The sequence below is a fragment of the Manis javanica genome, chromosome 2 (genome assembly GCF_040802235.1).
Source record: "Manis javanica isolate MJ-LG chromosome 2, MJ_LKY, whole genome shotgun sequence".
NCBI classification, from domain to species: domain Eukaryota; kingdom Metazoa; phylum Chordata; class Mammalia; order Pholidota; family Manidae; genus Manis; species Manis javanica.
In genome coordinates, this window is record NC_133157.1 from 201,207,753 (window position 1) to 201,221,057 (window position 13,305).

The 13,305-nt window shown below is 36.9% G+C and overlaps 1 protein-coding gene across 1 annotated transcript in view; it reads left to right on the forward strand.

Moving 5' to 3' along the window:
• COLEC10 (collectin subfamily member 10) overlaps positions 1 to 13,305 on the forward strand; it is a 122,423-nt gene continuing 109,118 nt past the window's right edge. The window contains exons 1-2 of the mRNA XM_073230004.1: positions 1 to 114; positions 9,813 to 9,890. The gene's annotated coding sequence lies outside the window, so the exon portion shown is untranslated. The remainder of the gene's footprint in view (positions 115 to 9,812; positions 9,891 to 13,305) is intronic.

Here is a 13,305-nt window from a genome sequence, read left to right on the forward strand (position 1 = left end):
ATGCTATTATTCTAAGTACTGTACCCTCTGCTTGCAGATGGTTATCCTGTTTGAAGATATCATTTGATTATTGGGCTTTCAAAAATGTGGCTCTCATAAATGACCAGAATCCTAGTAAGTATTCCTTTCTTTGAAAAGATGCCAAAAGTGTATAGCTTACTTACAGAAATATGTAAAACTGAAGAATGGGGAACTGACTGCTTAATGGGTATTGGATTTTCTTGGTTGGTGTTTAAAATGTTTTGGAACTAGATAGAAGGTATGAATGCACAATATAGTGAATCTACTAAATAACACTCAGTTTTACACTTAAAATGCTTAACTTTGTATTATGTGAATTTCACTTGAATTTAAAAAAAGCGTGTAGGAAATAATAGGGGAAGAGAGGAGTGGGCCTCAGCCCATCTCTGAGGGACAGTCGGGGCTGCTGTGGGACCGTTCCTGGAGTGTGGAGAAAAAGGAGAACCACATTTAGATATATTCTTAAGTAACGCTTTAGAGCTCCATGTATAAGTAGAAAATTCTAAAAGTTTCCAGTGAGAAAAATAGATAACAAGAAATATAAAGGAACAAGAAATATTGGTAAGAAACTTCCCATTTTAAAAAACAGATTCAGAAGACACTGAAGCAATGTCTTCAAAATGCTGAGAAAAAAAGACTATGAGCCTTGAATTTTATGCCCAAACCAACTATCATTCATGAGAATGGCAAGATAAAGACAGATATAGACATACCTAGACTTAGGACATATGTCACCCCAAACTCTTTCTGAAAGATTTTTTCAAGTTATATTTCAGCAAAATTTCAAAAGACTTAGAAGATATACATTTTTTACAGACTACAGTTTGACCCCAATGTTGCAACTTAATTAAACACAGATTGTTGGAAGTTTCATTTAACTTCCCTGAACCTACAATATAAGTGGGGATAAAACACCTGCTTGTAGCAGGAGGATACAGGTTAGAGCTTCTAGCACAGGACCTGGTTCATGCATAGGGTATCAACAAATGTCAGGTAACTTTCTCTGCTACTTCTTCAAGGGTCTTCATAGACTTCTTAGTGTCAGGAAAGCAAGAAACAAGGAGGTAAAAGGAAAGAGAAGGAAAAGAAATTCTGAGTTTGTTTCTTTTTTTGGTACTAGATTCCTTAATTAGTTAGGATTAATTTCTTAGATTTCTAGGCCCAGAATTAATTTCTAAGATTACTAGGCCCAGAAATGTAAGAAATATTTTCAGAGAAGGCCTAAGTAAAACTAAAGTTATAAGATACATGCCCACCGATTTCTTCATATAGGGAAACATATATATACCACATTTTCTTTATCCATTCATACATCAATGGACACTTAGCTTGTTTCCGTATCTTGGCTACTGTAAGTGATGCTGCAATGAACATAGGAGTGTATTTATCTTTTTTAATTAGTGTTTTCATTTCCTTTGGATAAATACCCCAAAAGTGGAAATGCTGGATTATATGGTAGTTCTATTTGTTTTGAGGAACTTCATGTTTTACATAGTGGTTGCACCAATTTACATTCCCATCAATAGTGTACAAGGGTTCCCTTTTCTCCAAATTTTCACCATTGCTTTTATTGCTAATCTTTTTGATAACAGCCATTCTAACAGGTGTTAGGTGATAGCTCATTGTGGTTTTTATTTGCATTTTGCTGATGAGTAATGAGGTAGAATGTCTTTTTTGGAAAAAATACTATTCAGTCTTCTGCCCAATTTTTATTATATTTTTTGTTTTTGCTACTGAGTTGTGTGCATTCTTTATTTATCTTGGATATTAGCCTCTTATCAGATATATGATTTGCAAATATTTTTTCTCATTCAGTAGGCTGCCTTTTCATTCTGTTGATGGTTTCCTTTGATGTGCAGAATCTATTTAGTTTGCTTAGTCCCACTTGTTTATTTTGCTTTTGTTGTTTTTGATTTGGTGTCAGATTAAAAAATCAGTGCCAAGAACTGTCAAGTAACTTACTGCCTATGTTTTCTGCTAGGAGTTTTATGGTTTCAGGTCTTGCATTCTGGTCTTTATCCATTTTGAGTTTATTTTTAAGTATGGTGTAAGATAGTGGACCAGTTTCATTCTTTTGAACTAACTATCCAGTTTTCCCAACACCATTTATTGAAAAAGGCTGTCCTTTTCCCACTGTATATTCTTGGCTCCTTTGTCATTAGTTAATTGACTATAGATGGGTTTATTTCTGAGCTCTTTATTCTGTTGATTAATCTTTGTGTCTGTTTCATGCCAATAGCACATTGTTTTAATTAGTACTGCTTTGTAATATAGTGTGAAATCAGGTAGTGTGATGTCTCCAGTTGTGTACTTCTTTCTCAAGATTGCTTTAGCTATTCAAGGTCTTTTATGGGCTCATAGAAATTTTAGGGCTTTGTTCTATCACTGTGAAAAACACCATTGGAATTTTGATGGAGATTGCATTGAATCTGTAGATTGCTTTAAGTACTATGGACATTTTTCAATACTAATTTCATTTCAATATTTATTCTCAATAAGTATTTCCATTTATTTGTGTCTTCTTCAGCTTCTTTCATTAATGTCTTATAGTTTATAGTGTACAGGTATTTTACATCCTTGGTTAAATTTATTGCTAGGGATTTTACTCTTTTTGATGCAAATGTAAATTGAATTGTTTTCTTAATTTCTTTCTGATAGAATTAGAGGAAGAATTTTAAAAAATTAATATTAATCCTTTCCAATTCTCCAAAAACATAGAAGTGAAGGGAATTCTTCCAAATTTATTTTATGAGACCAGCATTACTCTGACACCAAAACCAGACAAGGATGCCACAAGAAAAGAAAATTATAGACCAGTATCCCTGATAAACACAGATGTAAAATTCTCAACAAAACATCAGCAAAGTAATTCAACAGTATATTAAAAGGATCATACACCATGATCAAGTGACATTTATTGTAGGGATTCAAGGATAGTTCAACATCTACAAATCAGTCAATGTGATACAGCACACTAATAAAATGAAGGATAAAAATCATATGAACATCACAATAGATGCAAAAAAATTGCCAAAATTCAACACTCATTTATGATGAAAACTTGACAAAGCATCTGTAAAGGAAACATACCTCAACATAAGACATATGTGAGAAGCCCACAGCTAACTTCACACTCAGTGGTGAAAAGCTGAAAGTTTTTCCTCTAAGAAGAAGTTACTCTCACCACTTTTGTTAAAAAAGTATTGGAAGTCCTAGCCAGAGCAATTAGACAAGAAAAAGAAATAAAAGGCATCCAAATTGGAAAGAAGTAAAACCATCACTATTTGCAGTTGGCATATTATATAGAGAAAACCATCAAAAACATAGAATAGATGAATTTAGTACAGTTGCAGGATGAAGATCAATGCACAAAAACACACTAATAGAAGATATATTTTATCAAAAGCATTGATAAGCAAAAAAAAACCCAAAAAAAAACAGTAAAACTTTTTGTTAAAAATAAATAGTGCCCCAGTTTCTGCTCTAACAGGTAGATCTTGGAAGTCAGCATTACTTTCTTAACAACACAAACAAGCTGGACAAACTAAGAGTTTTTCTTGAACTCATCAGAGAATTGCCATCACATGCAATCCATTATCTTAAAATCTAGAGAGAAGAGGTCATCCAGAGAGACAGAGTTGAGCTCCATTTACCTGGAGCAGAGGCTGCTGATGAAATTATAGCATTGAGAATATAGTCAATAGTTCAGTAACATCTTTCTTTACTAACAGATAGCAATTACACTAGTTGCGGTAAGGATTTAATAATGTATGTAACTGTCAAATCACTATGTTATATACTTGAAACCAATATAATATTGTACATCAAAATATACTTGAATTAAAAATTTTTTTAATGAATCCATAAATTGGTAGAAACACTTAAGTTATAATTTTGACAAACTGTTGGGGGCTGACTATGGACTAACTTGCAAGTGAGGTCTTTCCATAACATAAAATTTTCTACTCTCCAGAAGAAATGCCTTTTCCAGAAAGCAATTCTAAAACCTTATCCCAGCTAAGAGTAGGATCTTTTTTCCTATTCTTCCAGCCTTCTTGTTGCACTTAAAGGAGAAAAACATAGTTAGAAGGGGTCAGGCCTCAAGGAAATAGACTGAGAATGAGGCAACCATGGAAGAGAGTAGGAGACCGGGAGGGAAAGGGAAAGCAGTGCTACTGGAGAAATACACACACACACAAAGCTAAGAAGAAAATACACACACACACACACACACACACACACAGACACACACACACACACACACACAAAGCTAAGAAGAATAAGAAGAATACATCTCCAGGAAGAGGAAGGGAATTGAAGTGGGGAAAGGAAAAGGAACATATTTTCTTGCCTATATTGTTTGCATCTTTATATGTATATTCATGTATAGCTTATAATTTGGAAAATGATTTTTTTAAAACTACAGTCTTCTAAATAGATCCTGTCTTAATATTGAAGGAAGGGGGATGGGTCTCAGTTTCTCATTCTTCACTGTGAATAGAAAGGCAAAATTAACATGGAGGTATATATAAAAATACAAACTATTTCTCTCCACAAAACCTTGAAATGTCATGTTAGGAGATAGAGCTTCAAAGGAAAATAATTTGTTCCAGGAACACATTTTTTCATTTAAACACAATCTTCATTCTGAAGGGAAAACAAATGATTGTAATATGATCGCACTGGCCTTTATGCCCACTCGTTTCCACAAGTGGTATATGAATCCATGGAAAGAACCACATCAAGGCAGATTAGACCGCTGAGAACTTCAAGGAAATCACGTCAACCACACATGACTTATATGTGGAACTTTGTTAGAAAAAGCAAGCTGAGTGGCCTAGAGCTAATGGGAAAAGTTACCAAGTTAGAAGTCATCTTTTGAAATGACATGAAGAAGCAGGAATCGAAAGGGTCTGGAAACGCCATCCATTTCATCTGCTTGGGGCTCTCTCTTTTTGGGGGAAATAAAGAACGTTACTGCTGCTCAGTGTACTTAAAGTCTTCATTACCTTCACAAATTGGACAACCTTTTATTCTCTCAATCTAAGGAAAATTTTTAGTTTGTTTTTACTTTTGTACATTAATTATATACCAAATATACTTTCTTTTGAGCATTTAAAATATTTCTAGGGCTTCACAAACATCATTTATGATCTACACATCGGTGTTGCAGTGTGTTAAGACAGGGCGGTGAAGCCACACTGCCTGGGATGGCATCCCAGCTGTGCCACTGGTCACGGGCCACTTGTTAGGTATTTATCTCCCTGTGTCTTGGTTACCTCGACTTGAGAGTGGGGAATTAGTACACATTTCATCAGTCGTGGGGATTGAGTGAGATAAAATGAGCAAATTTCCCACAGTCCTCTCTGGTACAAATTAATAATGACAAACAATAGCTACTAAAATCCTCATAATCAACCCCATGAGGTAGATCCTTATTCTATGGACAAGAGTGCTGAAACCTTAAGAGAAGGAGTGACTGGCCTGAGATTTTACAAATGGTGGATGGGAATGGTAGACAGAATGCAAGCCCAGTGGAGTCCAGCTGCAAAACCCCAACTCAAAGCACTCATTAAAACTGGTTATTTTGTTAACTTTTTCACCTCACAGGCTTTTACCTTTACACTTAGATATAAACTCTAGGAAGACAAGAACAACTGTACCTTGTTATAAATTTTCTTGTGTGGCCCAGTTCAGTGTCCTGGAAATACAGGCAAAATTGTTGAAAAAGAGGAAATTGACTTTTATAAAGCACTTAAGAAATATCTGCCAAGAACTATGGCCAGATATTGAGATAAATTACCTTTACATTTAATTTTTACAACAATCTTAAGAGGCAGATGTTTACAGCTGTTACCAAGAGAATGAATTTTTCTTTCCTCAGACTGTGAATTACTGTGAAATGCATGCAGTAATTGAGAGCAGGATTTTAAAGCCAAATCAAATTTGGTAAGAAACTTGGTTCTGCTACTTACTGAAGTGTGTTATTTTGAGCTATGAAACTTCTCTGAGTTTCATTTATAAAATGTAAATAGTAAATACAGCCTATCAATGGATAATTGTATTAAATGAGGCAATACATTTAAAGCCTTCACGGGAATCACAGTAAGCAGTCCATAAATGTTAGTAGTTATTACTGTAGTTTCTATTGTTGTCACTATTAATATGAGTTTCAATAGAGGCAGCTGAAGTCAAAGGACCTTTCTTAAATTTCAGCCTATCAGTGTCTGCTCTAAAATGAGAAATATCCTCTTTAAAAAAGGGAAGGCTTTGAGGAAGGGGGGGGGGTCAATTATACAGGTGATTGAACCAGTTTAAACCACTCTGCTGGACAGTACCTGTCCCAAATAATCATTGTTCAGTAAAAGAGTTGGCAGAACTGTTTTAAAAAAAAAAGTAAAAATACAACTTCATGACAGGACAGTTGCCTCTAAGTTTATAGGAAAAGGCAGCAAATGATATGCAGATGGAAATCTGTATGCAACCAGCATTTCTTCTGAAGCGAAAAAATCTGACCTCTACAGGGACTATGAAGCTAAACCTATTGAGATTTTATCATCATTTGGTGACTGCACTTCAGAAAATGCCTCGGGGAAGAAAACTTCACACAAAGTATTTTAATCTCATTCTACTTTTAGAAACTATGGTTAACTACCGTTCATCCAGAATGGTAAATTGGGTAAATTGAATGTTAGGTATAATCAAATAATATTTATCAAGTGTCTTAAATTTACTAAAATCAAATATTCATATAGACATTATACTATAAATGTTATACATAGTATGAGGAAAATATTTTTTGATTATTCTGAAATCCCTTTAGATTCTTAGAGTGACCCAGTGTTATCATTATGAACCTGGATTGTTATGATAACATAAACTTCAGCATAAAGGAAGATTTTCTCACAAGAGAGAGCAGTTCCAAGATGGACTGGGCCATGCTGGAATGTCATGAATTCCCTTTTCCAAAGAGATGCAAACAAAAGCTGCAGAAGGTTGCTAAGCAGATGTTATCATAGGCTGAGGAGCCCCAGAGCTGACGTTTCCCAAAGCCATTCTGTTTGTTTCCTAGGACTGTGATAACAAAGAACCACAGACTTGCAGGTTTAAACAACAGAAATTTACTTTCTCCAGTCCCAGATCATGATGTTGGCAGGGTAGGTTTCTTCTGAGGCCTCTCTGTCTGGCTTCTAGATGGCCATCTTCTCCCTGTGTCTTCACATGGTTTTACCTGTGAATGTGTCTGTGTCCTAAAGTCTTTTCACCAGGACACTGGTCATATTGGATTAGGGCCCATCCTAATTTAACCTCATTTAACTTTGATTACCTCTTTAAAGAGTCTACCTCCAAAAACAATCACATTCTGGAGTTCTGGAGGTTAGTACTTCAACACTGAAATTGAGGAGGTGGGGGGCAGGGCATGCACAATTCAGCTCATAACTCTGGTTTTGCAGGAGAATCACATGGGGCTCTGGCTGAAGATTCAGAATTCTCAGCTCCACTACTGCAGAATGACTCATGAGGTCAAGGGAGCTGCATTTTTAACAAGTGTCTCACATTAAGATCTGCTCTTTTGCAAATGGCACAAAATCCATCTCAAGCTGGCTCAATCAAAATAAAGTATTTGTTCGCTTACACAACTGAATATTTCAAGAATAAGGCTTTAGGTGTACCTTGATCAAGTGTCTAAGTGATACTATAACATCCCGACATCTCTTTTTTCATTTCTTCCACCCGCTTTCTCAGTGTTTGGAATGGCTTGACCCATCCTCTGTGACTTTGGAGGTTCATATTTAGCAGAGTTGAGGATACATCTGATTGACTTTTTAACCTATGAGATGGCAAAATGGATCTGAAGTGGCAAAATTAGAGAAGGGTTAAAAATAGGTGAATTTTCTGTGCTTTTGGATAAGGTTGCTAAGGGACCTAATACAAAAGAATGTACCATTATACAAAGAATAATTCAAAGGTTATTTTAGCAGATGAATAACACTGAGTGTTTACTTAGTACCTCCTACGGGTTAGCCTCTCTGCTGAGTGCTTCACACATACACTTTCATGCACACTGGGTACAATTATTATCATCATTGTACAGACAGGAAATCACATCCTCCAGAGGTTATCACTTGCCACAGCAGCAGAGCTCATAAAAGGGGCAAAGCTGGGAATCATGTCTCAACCCTTTGGTTTTAAAGTACCTTCTTCTAAGTGTCACTTTTTGGTGTCTCATTGAATACTAGCTATCAGAGTTAACCCTCTCTCTCTTTGTAAAAACAATTAATGTTTCGGTGTTATGGAGATATAATTGACATACAGCACAGTTTATGTTTAAGGAGTACAGCATAATCCCTTGACTTTTAATACATTGCAAAATGATTACCACAGTTTAGTTATCCATCAGCTCAGATAGATGCCAAGAAAAAAAAATGTTTTTCTTCCTTGTGATGAGACCTTGTAGGACTGATTCTCTTAGTGATTTGCAAATAGCAGTGTTAACTATGGTCATCACATTGTACATTATATCCCTGAGTTAGCTCTCTTTAGCAGAGCTGAACTCCCTCGAATTTCGGTAGTTTTAATATGACAAGAATGCCAGGCGTGAATGGAAAACACTACTGTTTATTATAATTATCAGCACATACTAGAAAGACCAGTTGTCTGTAATTTGCAAAGTTATCTTCCAAACTCAATAGCAAAGGTCTTATGTCTCAAAGCACTGGCCACGGGAGTATCCACAAAGTGACAACTTGGTGAGCAAATGGGAAAAAAAAAAAGAGTCCACACATGCTTCTTTCTTCTCTACTGAAGCACTGAGACCTACTTGCTAACCAGGTTACTTGAAAACCAGCAGAGTCCAAAGCCTAACAAATGATGGTACAAAACCAGCATGATAAAGGGTTCGGTGTGTGTTGTCCTTAGTCAGCGAAGTGCGTTCATTTTACTACTGAATTGCAGCAAAGGTGTAGGTAGGTCTTTCCCTGGAATTTGGGCAGGATGCCTTTGTCCTACTGCTGAGAAAACGCATATAAATGCCTGAGCCAGTTTAGTGGTCTTTGCCAAAATAGCTTGGCCTTTTGACTCACCCAGGCTGCCAGTAAACTGTTTTTTTGTTGTTGTTCCTTCTCCACAGATAGGCTAAATCTAGCAACAGCATGTCAGTGCACTCCGGATTGGATGCTACATAGAATGTGTTTTAGTTTGGGAATCCTTGTTGTCAACACACACGAGTATCAGAGAACATAGGGACAGAAAGGTTCTGGCAAAAATGTTCAGTAGTCAGCCAAGCCTCATAGATTTATAGATAAGGAAACAGAAGCCCAGGAAGGTTAAATGACCCACAAGGCCACATGGCTGGTAAGAGGCAGACCCCAGATTACTCTGGGCTGCTGGTGTGTGAAGCACTGGTTTTCGCCAGAACCTTAGCAGGAGGTTTCAAGATTTCAAAGTCCCCCTCAAAAGCAGTTTGAAAAAATGGCTCAGTCACAGAACGTCCTCACACCTCCAGGTGGCCCAAGCTGGGTCTGCATTGTATAGGGAAACTAGCAGTTCAACCTTCACCCAGCAGGTCAAAACCTCTGTGTTTCCCCCCCTACTTTTAGAGCTAGGCAAAAGTTTCATTTTTTTTTATTAAGGTACCATTGATATAGCAAAATTTTCGTTTTTATGCAGATCTTTCCTTTTCTCTCTTGGGTCTTTCTATCATCTGCTTGGATATTAAGATAGGTTTTTGCTGTATTTTGTTTTTAACTGAGAAGGATATAAATTATTTCTCTTTTAATTCAATTTGATAGACCTTCTGTAATGTGAAGATGGGTTTTGAAGCTGAAAAATGAAATTTGATCCCACTGAAGAAGTCAGGTATGTCCTCGGTGAATAGATATTAAATGTCTTTTAAAACAAATATCCTGTGTAGTAGCCATTTCAAATTTTCATAAAGGAAATTAGGGACGGATGATGGAGCAGCTTCTATTGAGTGTTTCTGTTTTACAGGTGAGGAAACTGACCCTCAGAAAATAAGGAACTGGGGTAAGGTTGCAAAGCTAGGAAGTGACAAACAAGGATTTGAACATAGATCTGAGGTGTTAGTGTCCTCATTTTTAAATGAGAAAACAGATTCAAAGCATTTATGCTTCAACCGACACAGCAAGGTGGTTATGACCCAGCTCAAGTAATTCTGAGCTGTATAAAGAATCTCTTTTTCTTCATTGGTTGTGCTTTGTAACTAGTGAGCATTTGGGTATCTTCTGCAGTCTGGAAACTCTCAGGTGTTACTGGACCATGTTTCATGGCATGGAAGAATATATAGAGTGATCTAAAGCCCGGGTAGATGCCATTCTCAGTCACGGTGTGTTAAGGAAAACTTTCAGATGGCAATAAAATGAAGGTGTGGGGCTAAATAAGCGAAGGACAATCTATTCTATATCACGTGATAAAATCAGTTCATCGTAAACACTGCCAAAGCAGCTGCACTGAGGCTGGGTACCAGGGAGCTTGGTGGACAAGTGATCATGAGCACATTCCATGTATGATTCACCAATCATGCACCAGGTGACCTTCAGTGAAACCATTATCCTCAGTATTTTCCTCTACAAAAGAAAAATAATATTGTTCTTGCCACCTCACAAGGTTGATTTAAAGACAAAATGAGACATTGTATATAAAAAATATGTGTATCCCTGTTAAACGTGATGAATTTGGATGGAATAAGCTATGTTTGCCTCTTACCTATGACATATTCCCCAAAGAGAATAAATGTTTCAGTTATTGCCAGTGTGGATAGACTTAAATGCTATGTGTGTAGTTAATAACTAATATCTTCCCTAAGCTTCTATTCAATTGGTTCCATTGCTATGTAAAATTAAGGGAATGGAGTGAATTGGCCACATGTGGTGGAGCCATGAAATCATCACCATGAACAAATAAAGGGATTAATCTCTTAAGCACTGTGCTGGGGAAGCTCATGAATAGAAAAAGTTCTTGAAATGCCAAGTGATTTTTATAATCTTGTGCATATGATCTTGGGATGAAAATTTAAGAACTTGGATTTGCTTGCCTTAATTGTGTCTTTGCAAATAATGGCCCATCCCTGATATAATATTTATTGTCATGTTAGCATTTACTGCTTCTTATTTACCAGACACTATGCTAAGTGTTTTGTGTACATTATCATTTAATTTTCATAAGAACTCCACACATTAAGTAATATTACCAACTGAGGCATACATAAAGTAATTTTTCCAAGGTCACACAGTAAGATATAAACAACATGCATACAAGACTATCAAAATGGCTGCATTTTTGCCATTCATTTATTTACTCTTCAAGATTAATTAAAGTACTCTGTATAAGGAAGGTTTCTGTTTAGATGATATTTGAAGACATGGAAATGAAAAAAAATCACCTCAGGAGAGTGTAGCTAGAGATCAGATGCTGGCCAAGGACAGAGCCCTAGGAGTTTCCTATAGTTAAAGGTCTGAAAAAGGAAAGGAAATTGAGGAAAGAGTGTCAGTCAAGGAGGAAGAAAAAACACGTAAATATGGTCTCAAAAGCCTAGAAAATGAAATTAGGAGAAGGGAGTGGTCAGATTTGTTGAACCCTACTAAGATGTTGGTTAAGGTGAGGAGAGGACAGAGAATTAGCCAATGACTTCGGGAAGACTTAAAATGTTGGTGACCCTGATCAAAATAATTTCAATTAAATGACTGTTTAATTACAGTGAGGTTAGAAAATAATAGAATATGAGGAAGTAGACACAATAAGTACACAGAGTTCTCTTAAGTGTTAGAAAGGGGAGCAGATATTTGAACAGTAGCTGGAAAGAGGTATGTGGTCTTTTTTAAAGGCTTAAGGCATATTTTTGGGCAAATAAGAATGATCCTGTGGAGAGGGTGAAAATAACGTTGCTGTAAAGAAGGGGAATAAGAAAGATACCCAGAGCACCCATGGAGGGAGTGGCTTTGATGAGAACAGGACACCTATTTCATTAAAACAGGGAGGAAGGCAGGGTACGCAGAGGCAAAGGAAAGGAGGTGCTAGCATCAGAGAGGAGCAGATGAAATTGTTCTTTCCTGACTTTTAAAGAATTATCCTGCAGTGTCTTCAGATGAGAATGAATGGAGGCAAGGCTGACTGTCTGAAAGGGTGGTGCAGCCGAGCATCGGGACTAAGTTTCCGGGAACAGTCTGGTAGGATCATCAGGCATTGCCGAGCACCAGTTTGAGACCTGCAGTCCTAAATTTGACGTGAGGCCCATTAGCAAACTGTGTACTTCCTTAAAGCATCCTTTCACCTCTTAAGTGCAAGCACAGAGCGGATATCTGAGTTTAACCAGGTTTGAGCTTCACCAGGCAAAAATGGCAGAGTGAGGGAGGAGGAGAGAGCTGTGAGCGCCTGCAGGGCATAACTACCCTTCGGAATGTGGGATCTAAGCAGGAAAAGGGGCACAATGAAGGTAGGAGACGAAGATGGATTTTTTTTTTTAAGTATTGAAGAAAGGAAAGGAGATCTGGATGAGGTTATAGAATTGCAAAATTGGGTGTATTAAGAGTAAGCAAACTCATAAACACAGAGCCCAACAGACTGGTGGTTACCATAGGGGAGGGCACTAGGAGGATGGGGTGAAATACGTAAAGGGAAAAGTACTAGAATGTTTGATACCGTGTTCTGGGCGAAGGTTACATGAGTGTATACACATGTCAAAATTCATCAAGCTGTAACTAAGATTTGTGTATTTTATTTATGTAATTTAATATAAAAAAATTAGTACTTGAGATCTTACAAATCTGGAATAGTAATAAGTGAACTGGAATAAAAGACTTTTCTGAAATGGCTCCTTTACTAGGCACAATGAGCATTCATGACCGGTTAGTTGAAATGGTGTAGAGGGAAAGAAGTCAAGAAACCGAAAGACCAGAGTGATGGACAGATGCTAATGTTGAGTCCTTAAGGATGATTGCAGGAAATGTGCAGGTGTCCTAGAATAGAAGGAGATCTTACTTAAATCAGAATGGTAAAATGCACTATGATCAAGTTGAGGACTTTAATAATTGAATTTGAAATTTTAGTATCGTAGTAGACAAATCTGGAAAGGAGGAGAGGAAAAGGAAATTGAAAGAAGAGCAAGAAATCACAAACTCTGATGAGAGTGCAATAAAGGAAATAAAAACAAAAGGCTGGTATTTGGGCGGATGATTAGCAAATTGTGTCCTGAAGCAAGTAGGGTAAATTTTACTTAAATGCTTGATTGGATGAGGGAGAGAGAAGAGAAGAGGGTCTGTCATGGTT